Source organism: Palaemon carinicauda, chromosome 10 (genome assembly GCF_036898095.1).
Source record: "Palaemon carinicauda isolate YSFRI2023 chromosome 10, ASM3689809v2, whole genome shotgun sequence".
Classification (NCBI taxonomy): domain Eukaryota; kingdom Metazoa; phylum Arthropoda; class Malacostraca; order Decapoda; family Palaemonidae; genus Palaemon; species Palaemon carinicauda.
Window position 1 is genome coordinate 25,346,269 of NC_090734.1, and position 12,500 is coordinate 25,358,768.

Here is a 12,500-nt window from a genome sequence, read left to right on the forward strand (position 1 = left end):
GAAAGCAACCCTACTTGTCTCCACGAGTTTCAAGAACTCACTGACGCTAATGAGCAGGTCAACTAGGTCAAGCTGCAATGCCTGCAGGCAATCCAAAATACCATGGGAAAACTAAGGGTGGTAGCCTCTGAGAATCCGGGACGTCAACGAATCTCACATGCCACAAAATGCATCGTTCTCAGTAGATACGGGCCAACTCGTTCAAAATTCTTCCGACTAACGAGGAAAGGGGCGTGGCTGATGGATGTCGTGGGTGACAAACACCAGTGACCACACACAAGGCAGCGAAGGAATAAATAAGCCGTGATCCCAAAACTCCAGAAGTGACCAAAAATTAAGTGGCAAAGCGTCAGGCTGTGAGGAGGAACTTGAAGTAACTCTGTCACGTATCAGCACCCTTCGATCAAGTCTTCCACTCGAGTCAACACAGCTCATAGGAGAGGAAAACAATGATCGTTGATAAGGCAATTCAGTGGTTCACCAATACTGGGGGAGAAGGTGGTGAACAAAGCAAAACTGTGAAGTCATATGACTCCCTTACAGTGTTAATCAAACTAAGAAAATGCTTAAATATACGAAAAACGACGCTAGCTTATTAATAAAATTAAAACTAAAACAAGATCAAAAGTTTAGATAAGTTTTAAAAACTTATAATCAAATTATAATGAATTTACTTTAATCTAATACCTTTTTCCCAATAACAAAAAAAATATATTTTTTATACAACCTAAAGAATCAATTAAATCTTAAAATAACATCACTGTCAAAAGTAAAGATAACTTTAATGTAAACATGCAAAGGATTTTTAATGAAGCACACACAATTGTGCATTACACATCCTGAAATAAAAAAGTCAGCATTAAATATACCTATATATAAAAAGTCTAATTAAATATAATGCTTGGAAATAAAATAAGAAAATAATCGAACATAATTCTAAAGCCAAGAACAAAATATACTAAATCACAGAAAATGATAAAGTTCTGAAATTCCAAAAATTCTGGCTAAAAATTAAAGTCATGATAAATGGCAGAAAGAGCTACCTATCAGCTAATAAGAAACTGTGACTAATATAGAACTGTATATTTCTAACAGCTAATACTTAAACTAAAAACAACACTGGCAAAAAAAATATCATATAAATAAACGAAAGAGCCGAACAATGTTGGAACAAACCATAAAATTAGCACTTGCTTTCACTCTAAATGAACATAAAGAGAAACGAGCAGGGCAAAAGAGTCAGGGAAAGACCAAAAAAAATAAACACTTTACATCCTAGACAAGGTGTCCAGGATCTTATTATCAGATCCTTTAATATGTTTAATTACTAAGTTGAGCCCTTGCAGTTGCATGGCCCAACGTAAAATCCTTTGGTTAGACCCTTTCATCCGTTCAATAAACACTAACGGATTATGATCCGTCCATATCTCCACTGGGAAAGAAAAATTAGTTAAGCATGGTTTAAAATGAGATATGGTATGGATCAGAGCGAGAGCCTCTTTCTCAATAGTTGAATACTTACGCTTTACCGTTAACAACTTTTTGCTGTAGTTGATATTGTGTACACCTCCTTGTCCTCACCCTTTTGAAAGAGAACGCCTCCAATGCCTACATCACTAGAGTCAACAGCAATTATAAAGGGAGCTTGAAAATTCGGAGAAATCAAAATAGGTTTAGACATAAGAATAGTCTTAATTTTAACGAATGCTTCTTCACACTCGCTAGTCGAAATGAATTTCTTATTTTTTTGCAAAAGATCATTCAAGGGACGAGCAATGTAAGAAAAGTTCCTAACGAGCCTTCTATAGTAGCCCATCATACCTAGCCCCTTTTGAACTTCTTGGACATTGCACAGTCTCTTTAGATTAGTTATAGCCTCGACATTAGCCTGTTTTGGGGCTATATGACCCAGACCAACCTCATGACCCAGAAACATAACTTTAACCTTACCTCATTCGCATTTAGCGAGGTTAATGACTAAACCTTCAGCACGGAGAGCTTCAAAAACATTACGTAACCTGAGTAAATGAGTTTTCCAATCATTACTATGGACGACAAGATCATCTATGTAAATCTCAGTACCTTCTAATCCACAGACCACATGGTTCATTAATCTTTGAAAAGTACAAGCAGCATTTCTCATCCCAAAAGGCATGACCTGGCATTCATACAAGCCGAATGGGGTGACAAATGCTGAAATTTCTCTTGCTCAATCTGACAATGGAACATGCCAGTAGCCCTTGAGCAAATCCAATTTTGTGATATACTGTGATGGCCCAATGCGGTCTATGCAGTCGTCAATTCTAGGAAGAGGAAACGAATAATTTTTAGTATGATTATTAACTTTACGATAGTCCACACACATCCGATACTGTCCATCGGATTTCTTCACCAATACTATAGGGGAGCTCCAAGGACTAACAGAAGGTTGTATTAAAACATGCTTCAACATATATTCTATTTCCTTATTGACTATATCCAATTTACTGGAATTTAGTCTATAAGGGCTTTGTTTAATTGGTGAGGATTCGCCTACTACCACATCATGTTCAAATAAACTAGTCAATCCGGGAGAGTCTCTAACCAAATATGAAAAAGAATGTATTAAACCTTCCATTTCCCTTCTTTGACTTAGATTAAGATGCTTCTGATGCACATCTAACCCATCCAAACATTGCACATTCTTGGATGGAGCATCTGAATGTACGTGATTAATTATCTCCTCAGACCCATCAGGAAGCACCTCTGCCACCAAAGAAACCGATTCATACCCGGTTTCCAAAGGATCAGATCTACTAGAGACATAAGGTTTCAGTCTGTTAATATGAAAAATTCGACACTTTCATTTGGTCCCGGGAGCTTCTATTTCATAATTAAGATCGGATAACTTCCTCAACACCTTCCAAGGCCCCTTATACCTGGGTTCAAGGAAGTTATCCGAATCAGTACCCAACACCAAAACTAATTCTCCAGTCTCAAACGACCGTGCTCGAGTTTTCTTGCCATAATTGATCTTCATAGTAGCCTGAGAGCTAGCTAAATTTTTTCTAGCAAACTTCCAGGTGCTAGAAAGTCTTCCTCTAAGGTTATCTGCAAATTTACCCACGTCCGTCTCCTTTATTTGATCAGATTCCAAAACTTCATATAAAATTTCTAAAGGGCCCCCTATTTTAAGTCCAAAGGTTAATTCAAAAGAAGCCACGCCCGTGGATGAATTTGGATGACTTCTAAGAGCAAAGAGACCAAAAGGGGGACCCTTATCCTATTCCTCTCCATGCTCATAACAAAATCTCCTTAAAATTGATTTAAGAGTTTGATGGAATCTTCCCACCACTCCCAGACTCTCTGGATGGTAAGGAACACTAGTGGTGTGCAGTATGGCCAGATCTGCACGCTTACTTCGAAATTCCTCACTAGTAAAATTAGTTCCACAATCAGTTTGTAACTTACGAGGGATTCCATACCTCGAAAAGAAAATTACCAACTGGTCAAAAACAGCCTTTGATGTGATTTTCTTCATGGGAATGGCTTCGGTAAATCATGATGCCCGATCCATCACAGTCAGTAAATAGATAAAACCTGTTTTAGTTTTAGGCAGAGGGCCTACTATATCAACTACTAGCTCAATAAATGGCTCACCAACAGCTGGTATGGGATATAAAAGTGCTTTTACAATTGTCTGATTAGGTTTACCTACCAATTGGCACACTGGACATTCTTTCACATATTGTTTTACTGACGATTTCATTCCTGGCCACCAAAAACCTTTAGCCAACCCACAGAACGTCTTCTAGACACCAAAATGACAAGAGAATGAATCATCATGAGATAAATTTGAAATTTGTGTCTATAATGGAGAAGGCACCACTACTTGCTCAATACGGGACATTTGGGGATCATTAGCAACCAGGGGACGACTCACCCTATATAATATGCCTCTTTTTACCCAGAATCGAGGCTTTGTCAAGTCAGAAGTATCACCCGAATAAAAATTAAAACTCTCTTTTCAGGGCTTCGATAAAAGATGCTCGATCCCAATCGAGAATTACATTATCCCTACTTACTACATTACTTACTACTGACCCGAGTCTTCCTACATCCACGTCTACCTCTAAACTACAGTACTCATATCTAACTCTTCATCATTATTTAATAAGTCTGCAGCTCTTGCTGCAGCTCTAGTGGTAACCGCCACTGGACACTTATTGATTGACAATTTTGGAAATGATTCCTGGTCATCACTATTAATCATATCATTTCCTAATATGTCATCAATACCAGCTATAGGAAGACTCTCGACAACGGACAACCCGATCTTTCCATAATACCAGGGGGATGACAACATTACCTCTGCTAAAGGAGCCGAAACTATTGTGTTCACTAAACCTCCCAGAACAATAAATTTCCCTGAATACTTCTCCAAACCTTTCAAACTGCTTTCCAGCACTAACAACCGAGTAGACCCTGTATCTCTCAAAAACTTAACATCAATAAGGACAGAATTATATATTACTTTACCAGGCCATATGTACCTATCATATTTTATTCATTCCTGTGGATTATTATTTCCATCTCCGGGCGTACAAGTACCACCACCAGCACTACAAATTATTGGCAATTTTACGTCAGGAGATCCACTTGGCATTAAAGCCACAGGATTATTCCTTTGAAGATAATTTGTCCTGGCATGACACTGAGCTTGGAAATGACCGGGTTTATTACATCAGAAACAAGTCTTCATATTAATATTACTCGTTCCAGATCTACTTCAATTGGAAAATACATGAGTACCATGTTTACTCGTGAATTTTCCTTTCTTAATAGCAGGGAAATTATTCTGAACCACAGAATTCTTAGGCTTATTATTATTACCTCTTATTCCTCTATGAAAATTCGCTGAAAATACTACATTATTACCTATATCCTTGCTGGCGAAATTGCCTGAACATGTTCTATGGGTCAAGACAAATTCGTCAGTCACTTGAGCTGACTTACCTAAATTAGTGACCTTTACTTCTTCCAAATAAATTCTTAGTTCTTTGGAGCAAGATATCTTAAACTCCTCCAAAAGCATGAGTTCTCTCAAGGAAGAAAGAGTGACAACTTGACAACTTTCCAGCCAGGCATCAAACTGTTCCTACTTGAACCTGGCAAATTCTACATACGATAAGGAAGGATGATAATTAAAATTCCTAAAATTTAACCTGTATGCCTCAGGGACCAAATCTTAGGCTTTTAAAATACGTGTCTTTACCTTGTGATAATCCCCGGCTATCCCTTCCTCCAAGGCATTATATATCCCGATTGCCTTGCCAACCAATTTAACTGAATCAATACTGTCCACATCTCTGGTGGACAAGACAACCGTGTAGACGCCCTCTCAAAGGCCTTGAAGAATTCTGGAACATTTCTTTCATCAAAAATGGTGACCAATTTTAATGCAGCCCCAATAGTAAACCTATCGGGCTGACTACCTCGTGCGGTGCTAAATTGGTTAGGAACAACCTGTAACCTAGCTATTTCCAAATTAAGGTTGGCCATCTCTATCTCATGCCTCCTCACCCTCTCGTTCTCTGCATGTTCCAATTTCAACAACTCTATCCTTTTACAAATTTAGTCATATTCCTGAATTTCCTTTGAATCAGAATTTACAGGAACTATATGAACTGCTAGCTCTAAATTCTCTTCAGTCAAGAAAGGGTTTGTGGTTATATTTCCCCTTGGCAGCAATTTGGCCGGACCTTCATAAATGACTCCAGTCTGAGGAGGATCATCAAATAACGAAAAACCTGCACCACCACTAATGCCATTATCATCTGCAACTACCCTATCATCATATCCTAGTTCACTACCTCTATCACTAATATTTTCCCCAAGTAACCCTTCAGCCTCAGCCAAACCTTACATAACAGTTCTTTACCATTATTAGTAACTTCCTCTTTGTATCCATCATTTTGAACGGAATACCCAACTATCCAGCACAACTAACCAGATCTTCCTTACCCAGTATTGGTAAATGACTAATACAGTCGGCAGACCATAAGAACTCGGCAGGACTAAACTTAGTCCTCCAAATTATCCATAGTGATAGGAGGGAAAGGTATTTCCAAAAATAAATACTATAACCACCACTGAGGAGCGCTCCAAAGTCCCAGTTACTATGTACACCTGAGTGCGAATCCTGTCACGGTCGCCAGATTGTTACCACCTTATTTACGGCCGTAATTTCAAGGGTTCTCGTCTTTACTTAGAACATACGGTCGGTAAAAATGTAACACAGGAACTTAGTAACAAAAAAACAAACATCTCAACAAAAGTTACAATATTTATTTACACACAAAAAAAGGTAATGGTTGGTAACGATGATAACCAAAATAAATGAACAAACAAATCAGGGGAAAACCAACCTTAAGATCTTTAAAAGATCACCTACAACTAAATTAAACCATAGGACAAGAAAAAGGAAATTTTAAATGTGACACTTCAGGCAGGTACCTTTCAAATTACTGGCCAGAAAAATCTAACCAAATAAACTAATTTAGGTAGAAGGAAGAAAGAGAAAATAAATGGAAAACTTATCATTATTCCTACCTAACACTAACTTAAATGCTAAACTTAACTTAGGTTAATAAACAATGAATTACAAAAACTAATTCCTACAAATTGATGTAAAGGAATAACCACAAGAGGTTTAGTGGATTGTCTCATCAGGACATACAAGGTCCAGAGGACCGTAGCACAAACAGGGGCGTGCACATCTACAGGTACTCAGCGATCCACGATCGTTGTAAATAGATATAAAAATATATCATACGTATAGAAAGCCACCCTACTTGTCTCCACGAGTTCCATGTACTCACTGACTCTGATGAGCAGGTCAACTAGGTCAAGCTGCAATGCCTGCAGGCAATCCAAAATATCAGGAGAACACTAATGGAGGTAGCCTCCGAGAATTCGGGACGTCAACGAATCTCGCACGACACAAACTGCACCGTTTTCAGTGGATACGGACCAACTCGTTTTAAATTCTTCCGACGAAAGAGGAAAGGGGTGTGGCTGATGAACGTCGTGGGTGATAAACACCAGTAACCACACACAAGGCAGCGAAGAAATAAATAAGCCGTGATCCCAAAACTCCAGAAGTGACCAAAAATTAAGTGGCCAAGCGTCAGGCTGTGAGGAGGAAATCGAACTAACTCTGTTTCGTATCAGCACCCTTCGATCAAGCCTTCCACTTGTGACGGCGCCGAGTAAGGGTGTAAACTCAAAGGCAGATTGGAAACGACTGAGTTATATTATTGTGGAACACTCTCCTTATATACAAAACCTCAAGGCAACAGGACATAACAAGTTCACAAGACAGACAATATCACAGAGGAAAAACCAGACATGAATTTTCATGTTCGTTTTAGTGCGAGGGAAGAGCGAAGATACAAGCATAATATATACAAAAGGAATTATGTACAATTGTGTGAAACACGGTTGGTACATGGCTCCCCCCCTAAAAATGACATACTGTACATGTTAAATAGGGCGCCCTGATCTAGAGAGGCGAACTGTAGGCGGGTCATCTGGCAGAAGATAAGCAGGTTTTAGACGATCAATGGAGACCCAGTCTTCTTTGCCCCGAATGTTTAGGAGGAATGCTTTCGGAATACGTCGGATCACAAGGAAAGGGCCCGTGTAAGGGGGCGTTAGTGGTGGCTTGCTGGTGTCGTTGCGCAGGAAGACGTGCGTTGCAGAGTGCAAGTCCGTTGGTATGTGATACTTCGCTGGGGGCTTGTAAGTCTGGTGGCACGGAGTAAATTTTCCCACGACGTGACGTATGCGCTGGGGATCGTCGGAGGAGGTTGTAGAAGAAAAAAAATTCGGCAGGGACGACCAACGGGTCGCCATACACCATTTCGGCTTCCGAGACGTCGAGGGCGTCTTTAGGAGTGGTCCTTAGTCCAAGGAGGACCCAGGGAAGCTGAGTAAACCAGTTGCAATCCTTGCAGCGGGACATCAAAGCTGCTTTGAGGGTGCTATGAAAACGTTCAACCATTCCATTGGCAGCGGGGTTGTAGGCCGTTGTCTGATGTAGGGTGATACCCAGGACATTCGCTAATGACCTCCATAATTGAGAGGTGAAAGTGGTTCCCCTGTCAGAAGTAATATGCTCAGGGATACCGAATCTTGAAATCCATCCAGAGAGTAAGGCAGATGTACATGAAGCGGACGTTGCAGTTTCCATGGGAATGGCTTCAACCCAAAGAGTGGAGCGGTCGATGTCGGTAAACAGGTAACGATGTCCTTGTGATGTGGGTAGGGGGCCTACAACGTCGACGTGAATGTGTGCGAAACGACGCTGAGGTTGAGGAAAGGTGCCCACTCCTGAATCCGTGTGTCGATGTACTTTGGAAGTTTGGCAAGAAGTACAGGCACGGACCCAATCCTTAGCATCCTTAGAAATGCCGTGCCAAATGAACTTTGCCTTCAACAGCTGTGCAGTAGAACGGCACGAGGGATGTGAAAGGCCGTGGATGAGATCAAACACCTGTCGGCGCATGGGAGCAGGAATCCAAGGTCGCGGTCTACCAGTACTGACGTCACAGAGGAGGGTGGTGTTGGAGTCTTTGAGGGGAAAATCTTCCCAACGGAGGGACGTGCAGGATGTCCTACAAGCTTGATACTCTGGATCCTGTCGTTGGGCTTCAGCCAGGGCGTTGTAATCCAATCCCAGTTGAACGGCAGCCAACGTGTTTCTTGACAGGGCATCGGCAACGGGATTCATTTTCCCAGGGACGTATTGGAGGGTGCAATTGTATTCAGCCATGGCGGAGACATGTCGGCGTTGACGGGCGGACCAGGCGTCAGACTGTCGAGTGAGGGCGTGCACCAGAGGCATGTGGTCTGTGCGAATGACGAAGGGCGTACCTTCTAAGAAATGGCGAAAGTGACGGACAGCCAAGTGCACCGCCAGCAATTCTTGATCGAAGATAGAATAATCCGATTCTGCCTTGGACAGTTTTCTGCTGAAGAAGGCCAATGGGCGGGGCGAGCCTTTGACCACCTGCTCGAGTACTGCATCAATAGCGACGTCGCTGGCATCGGTGGAGAGAAGGAGAGGGGCGTGTGGGATAGGAAAAGTGAGAGCCGCAGCAGTTGATAGGGCCTTCTTTGCATTGCAGAAGGCTGCTTCTTGAAGGGGACCCCACTTCAGGTCCTTTGGCTTGCCCTTGAGGGAGGCGTAGAGGGGAGCAAGAGTGGCGGCAATGGCTGGCAGAAAACGGTGATAATAGTTGATCATGCCCAAGAATTCCTGCAGAGCTTTGACGGTCGAGGGCGAGGGGAAATTCTGAACGGCTGCTACCTTCTCACGGAGTGGATGGACTCCTTCAGGAGTGATACGGTGCCCTAAGAACGACACTTCGTTGGCGCCAAAGGTACACTTGTCATACCGGACTACAAGGCCGTTTTGTTGCAGGCGGTCAAGCATGATGCGCAGGTGACGGAGGTGTTCCTCTTTTGAGGAGGAGAACACAAGTATGTCGTCCACATAACATACACAGAAAGGGAGGTCCCCTAAGATGCCATCCATGAGACGTTGAAACGTTGCCCCAGCAGTATGAAGGCCAAAACAGGAGTAATTGAAGGTATATGTGCCAAACGGAGTGGTGATGGCGGTCTTGGGGATGTCCTCTGTGTTCATAGGCACCTGATAATACCCCTTCAAGAGGTCGAGCGTAGAGAAAACCTTCGCTTTGTGCAGGTAGGAGGTTACATCGGCAATGTTTGGGAGGGGGTAGTGATCCTGTTCTGTTTGCATGTTCAGGCGCCTGTAATCCCCGCACGGACGGAGGGAGCCGTCTTTCTTCAGAACGATGTGTAAGGGTGACGACCATGGGCTGGAAGCCTTTTGGCAAAGGCCCATTTTCTCCATTTCGGCGAACGTCTGTTTGGCGGCTGCCAATCGTTCCGGTGCCAGACGTCTGAATTTTGCGAAGACTGGGGGTCCCGTCGTCTTGACATGGTGATAAATACCGTGCTTGGCAGGAACCGTGTGCGTTTGGTGAAGTTCTGGACGGAAAACTTCCGGGTACGACGTGAGGAGGTGGGCGTAGGCATCCGTGGGTGCGCTGATGTGGAGAGCGAGGTTAGAGGGGGCGGGTTGAAGAGGTGTCGACAAGTACGAGTCTGCGTTGACCAATTGTCGGTGGGGGACATCGACCAGAAGGTGGAAAAGAGAGAGGAAATCCGCACCGAGGATCGGCATTGTGACGTCAGCAACGAGAAACTTCCAATTGAATTTACCGTTTCCGAACGATAATGTGAGGTTCTCGTAACCGTAGGTGGGTATCACAGATCCGTTGGCAGCTACCAAGCGGACGTCGGCAGATGTAGACAGACTACGTTGTGCCTTGAAGAGTTTCCTTGGCAAAAGAGAACGACAAGCACCCGTGTCTACCAAAAATCGCACGCCCGTTCCTGCATCCTGTAAAAAGAACAGATTAGAAACATGGGAGGCCACCGCCACAAGCGATGGCCTGCTTACACGTTTTTTGGCCACTGACAATCTTTGGCACATTTCTTCGCGGTTGCCCCGAATCTGAAGTGGTAGTAGCAAAACTGTGGCGGATGGGAGGTAGTAAGTGGCTGTAGAAGTCGTTCGGTGGGGCGCGAGCGATTGGTGGGTGGTGGGCGGCTGTGTCGCCGCTTCGGCACGTCACGGGGTAGGCGTGTATGTCCTACGGCATTCATGTCAGCTTCGGTTGACGTTGAATAGGCATCCTCGTCGTCAGGGGTGGAGGCGTTGATGAAGGTCTTGAAGTGGCTGTCCATAAGGGCGTCGGCTTTGGTCATCAAGTCCTTTATGGGTAAACTATCGACATCGGGTATTGCAGCGCGTACAGGTTCAGGTAAACGGCGTATCCAAAGGGCACAGAGTAGGTTTACCTCACGAGGAGAGCCATCTGCGGCAGGTTGAAGGCGAGCGATACTGGTCATTTCCCTGAGGGCAAGCGAAGCCCTTGGGTCCTCCAACGGTTATTGCGAGAGCTGAAAAAGCTTTGCTATACGGGCGGCTGGCGACGGCGAGTACTGCTGCAGAAGGTATGATTTGAGGGCGTCATACGCGATTGGGGTGTCTCCTTGTTCACAAAGCCATTCGGATATTTCTGGGAAGGTGTCCTCGGGTATCGCCGCGAGAACATAATCCGCTTTGGTGGTTGAGCTAGTCACGCCCCTGATACGAAAGTGGACTTCAGCGCGTTGAAACCAAGCAAACGCCTCTCTGGTGGCGAACGGTGAAAGTTTCAATGGGGCGGCCGCGGCGCCAATTGATGTAGTCTCCGTCATAGTACCAACGATGGAGGGTCGAGGGATGTGGGGGTGGAAGGCAGTGGGAGCGAGTCGACTTCCGGGGTCACCAATGTGACGGCGCCGAGTAAGGGTGTGAACTCAAAGGCAGATTGGAAACGACTGAGTTATATTATTGTGGAACACTCTCCTTAAATACAAAACCTCAAGGCAACAGGACATAACAAGTTCACAAGACAGACAATATCACAGAGGAAAAACCAGACATGAATTTTCATGTTTGTTTTAGTGCGAAGGAAGAGCGAAGATACAAGCATAATATATACAAAAGGAATTATGTAAAATTGTGTGAAACACGGTTGGTACACACTCGAGTCAACACAGCTCATAGGAGAGAAAAACAATGATCGTTGATAAGGCACTTCAGTGGTTCACCAATACCGGGGGAGAAGGTGGTAAACAAAGCAAAACTGCGAAATCATATGACTCCCTTTCAGAGTTCATCAAACTAAGAAAAAGCTTAAATATACGAAAAATGACGCTAGCTTATAAATAAACTTAAAACTAAATCAAGATCAAAAGGTTGGACAACTATTAATAACTTATAATTAAATTATAATGAATTTACTTTAATCTAATATATATATATATATATATATATATATATATATATATATATATATATATATATATATATATATATATATATACACACACACATATATATATATATATATATATATATATATATATATATATATATATACATATATATATATATATATATATATATATATATATATATATATATATATATATATATATATATATATATATATATATACATATATATATATACATGTAAATATATATGTATATATATATATATATATATATATATATATATATATATATATATATATATATATATATATATATATATGTGTGTGTGTGTGTGTGTGTGTGTGTGTGTGTGTGGTTGTGTGCGTGTGTGTGTTTGTGTGTGTCTATGTGTGTGTGTCTGTTTGTTATTTCAGGTATATAATGAACAGACAATATCTTTGCGGCGTCCAAAAATCGTAGACAGCACATTTTTCGGACAAACAGTCCTCCAGTTAGTTTTGATGGATAACAGCAACAATGCATTTATGATTTTCCATTTATCATTTTGTGCCGAAACTTATTTTGTATCACTTTTTCAT

The 12,500-nt window shown here is 42.2% G+C and overlaps 1 protein-coding gene across 2 annotated transcripts in view; it reads left to right on the forward strand.

Annotated features, from left to right (window-relative positions):
* Positions 1–12,500, forward strand: part of LOC137648608 (hepatic lectin-like) — a 27,508-nt gene that overhangs the window by 12,525 nt on the left and 2,483 nt on the right. The gene's annotated exons all lie outside the window — the stretch shown is intronic.